The sequence below is a fragment of the Lactuca virosa genome, chromosome 2, assembly GCF_052849685.1.
Source record: "Lactuca virosa cultivar CGN04683 chromosome 2, Lactuca_virosa_CGN04683_v6, whole genome shotgun sequence".
In the NCBI taxonomy this organism is placed as follows: Eukaryota; Viridiplantae; Streptophyta; class Magnoliopsida; order Asterales; family Asteraceae; genus Lactuca; species Lactuca virosa.
The window spans coordinates 254,169,159-254,173,191 of NC_136427.1; positions in this window are offsets into that span (position 1 = coordinate 254,169,159).

Genomic DNA, 4,033 nt, shown 5'->3' on the forward strand with positions numbered 1-4,033 from the left:
TCTGAATTCATACTCTATCGCTTTTTACAAGGAAAACGGCTTCTTTCTCAAATAAAACTCTTATGAACTCACCAACTTAATTGTTGACGCTTTTTCAAACTACTTGTATTCTCAGGAATTCAGTGAAACAAGAAATCAACCGCTTTTGAGGATGGGACGTTAAATCGTCAAACATTTCATTTTTGTCATCATAAGTGTAATTGCTTGGAAACATGTAAACACATACTATTGTATAACTTTTTCAATTATATTTATGATGGTTGTATTTACTTTGGGCACTATCATACTCGTTGTTGTGATACTATACATGAAGTCCTCCACCCCCGGACGTTTCCGCCATCCTTGATTTGGGGGTGTGACACATGTGATTAGGGTTGAATAATCTCAGAGTGCTGGATTTGGCCCTATTGCGCAGCTCTTGTTTGAGTCTAACCGTTGTAGGGACAAGTCTTTTACTCGAAGGATTATCTGAGCCTCGTTACATGTGGTGGTATTCAGGTGATGGCTAATTGGCATTACAAGGAGGCCTTCCGCAGCTGAGGACTGGATTGGGTGGAGTCAGATATTTCCCTAGGGCAAGCCTAGGATGAGAGTAGCAGAGATCAGTAGCAGTAGAAGTGACTTGGTGGAGTCGAGGCAGTACTTGAGGAAAGTACGGATAGATGTGGAAGGTAGTATGGGCCCGTACTACTGAAAGCAGAGGATCCGTACTTGAATCGAGGAAGGCTGAGATGAGACCAGGATGTAAGTCCCTAAATATGCTTGTGTATCAATCAGATCCGTTTGATGGTGCGGAATCCCAATCAAACGGATGATGTCAGATCAAATAGAAGAGAAGGAGAAGAAGAAGATGATGAATCTTGAATGTATTGATTAGAATGAAGTTCCCTTACACAAGATTCACACACTTACACACACTAAAACTCCTCTCTTCTCTCTATTCCGTACACTCCTTTTCTGTTCATCATCCCCTCCTCAACCACCTAACACCTATATATATATACTTGGGGAATATGGTCCATAAATGGGTTTACGGCCGTAAATCTGTTTACGGCCGTAAACACCTCCCTGACCGTAAACTCATAAAACATTACAGAAAAATACAGTTGCCTAGAAAATCAAAGTATAAACCATAATTTTGACCCAGCACAGGAAACTTGTGGTAGTAGCGATCCCTCAAAATATATCAGTGTTTCTGACGTTTGTCATGATGTGTTTTCAGAATGGTGGTTTTACGCCCTAGGCCAGCAGTCGGCAGTTCAGGAGCCGACGAGGGATCAGGATCAGGCTCGGGGGCCGAGCATCTAGATGAGCAGACCAGGGAGTTCTTCTCTTCAGAGGTTACTCGCACCATACTTGAGCAGACTCCTGTGATATTCGGTTCGATCAAGGAGGGTATTTTAGAGCTGATGGACGAGAGGTTGAGCACCTTCCGTGCTGAGGTGGCGGCCATGATGGGGTCGCGCACACTCACCTTCAGGGAGTTTCGGGCTTGTGGAGCTCCAGACTACCATGGGGCGCGGGATCCCATTGCGAGTACCAGGTGGTTGGCGGATGTCGCCAATGCGTTCCGCACCAGCAGATGTCCCGAGGGGGACAAGGTCAGACTAGCATCCTGTCTTCTGAAGGACAGGGCACGAGATTGGTGGGAGGAGATCGGACATGTCATCAGGGATGACGCAACGCTTGATGCGATGACTTGGGCTGATTTTACTACCAGGTTCAGAGCCGAGTTTGCACCGGTTATTGAGGTGCAGCAGTTAGCCAGGGAGTTTCAGGATCTCACCCAGACTACAGAGACAGTGGCGGAGATTACCGCCAAGTTCAGGGAGGGGGCTCTTCTCGTTCCTCAGTACGCAGCTGATGAGGAAATGAAGAAGGCCCGTTATCATGAGATGTTGCGGAGTGATATCCGCCAGGTTGTGAGCCGGTCCAGCTGTAAAACGCTGGATGACATGATTGCGAGGGCTCGTGAGAGAGAGATAGATTTGGAGATGGAGAAGAAGAGGAAGCCAGAGGCGGCGTCTGGCACAGGGAGTTTGGGCAAAAAGCCCAAGGTAGCGGATCACAGATCCAGAGGACAGCAGAGCCACAGTAGGTGTGGCAAGTGTGGGAGATTGCACGATGGGGCGTGCAAGGCAGGGATCTCTGGCTGCTACAAGTGCGGTCGGACCGGGTATATGAGTAGAGATTGTACAGCTACTACCACTACTACCACATCATCTGATCTGATTTGCTTCCATTGCAATCAGAGGGGACATAAAAAGTCCCAGTATCCGAGTTTAGCAGCAGCAGGGAAGGTGGCAGCACCTGCCCCTGCTACTTTGAGGATTACAGACGGCCGTAAGGGTCGGGCTGAGGCGCCAGTGGCGAAGAGTAGAGCTTTTCAGATGACAGCAGAGGAGGCGCGAGCGACTCCTGATGTGGTGACGGGTATGTATTTTCCTCTTATCTGTTTATTGATATTGATTGTTTCTCATGGTTATATGTTTTCGTATAGGGCCGTTCTTAGTGAACGGCATTTCAGCTATAGTATTGTTTGACTCGGGGGCTACCCGATCATTTGTTTCACTTGCGCTTAGCAAGAGGTTTAGCAGAGCTCCGGGGGAGCTGGATTGCCCACTTGAGGTTGAGATAGCTGATGACAGGACCGTCAGGGTCGCGAGAGTACATAGGGCGTGTTCGCTGCAGTTATTTGATGAGCAGTTTTCAGTGGACTTGGTTCCCATTCCCCTACGAGGGAATAAGGTTATAGTGGGTATGGATTGGCTGAGCCCAAATGGGGCAGTGATTGATTGTGAACTGCAGTTAGTGATGGTTCGCACCCCTAGTGGGGGAGAGTTAGTGATTCAGGGCGAGAGGCCACAGCGCGGACCGATTCTGTGTTCAGCAGCGAGAGCGAGGCGCTACGTTCAGCAGGGTTACGCAGGGTACGTCGCCTATGTCATAGATGCCCGGGAGAAGGGTAAGGCGACAGTTGACGATGTGCCAGTAGTACGAGAGTACCCGGACGTATTCCCAGAGGATTTTCCTGGAATACCTCCGGAGAGACAGGTCGAGTTTCGGATTGATCTAGTTCCTGGTGCGGCTCCGATAGCCAAGGCACCGTATCGGTTGGCTCCTCCAGAGATGCATGAGTTGTCTACACAGCTGCAGGAGCTGCTAGACAAGGGTTTCATCAGGCCGAGTAGTTCACCATGGGGAGCCCCAATCCTATTCGTAAGGAAGAAGGATGGGTCGCACCGTATGTGCATAGATTACCGGGAGTTGAATAAGGTAACGGTGAAGAACCGTTACCCACTCCCGAGGATAGATGACTTTTTTGACCAGATTCAGGGAGCATCTTGGTTCTCCAAGATTGATCTGCGGTCAGGGTATCACCAGATGCAGGTCAGGGATGAGGATGTGCAGAAGACTGCTTTTAGGACCCGCTATGGTCATTATGAGTTTGTGGTGATGCCGTTCGGGCTCACCAACGCTCCAGTCGCGTTCATGGATCTCATGAACCGCGTATGCAGACCGATGTTGGATCGTTCTGTGATAGTGTTCATTGATGACATCTTGGTTTATTCCAAGACTCAGGAGCAGCATGAGGAGCACCTGAGAGAGGTGCTAGAGACGCTGAGAAGGGAGAGACTGTTCTCAAAGTTCTCCAAGTGTGAGTTCTGGTTGCGCGAGGTGCAGTTCCTTGGTCACCTCATCAACCAGAGGGGTATACTAGTATATCCGGCCAAGATAGAGGCCGTGATGCAGTGGGAGGTCCCGAGGTCTCCAACTGAAATTTGGAGTTTCCTAGGACTGGCAGGGTACTACAGGAGATTCATCCAGGATTTCTCCAAGATAGCAGTTCCGCTCACACGACTGACCAAGAAGTCGGTGGTGTTTCGCTGGGGGCCTGAGCAGCAGGCAACATTTGAGGCCCTCAGACAGAGATTGTGTGAGGCGCCAATTCTCACCCTGCCAGAGGGAGTAGAGGATTTTTTAGTTTACCGTGATGCTTCGATCACAGGTATGGGAGCAGTGTTGATGCAGC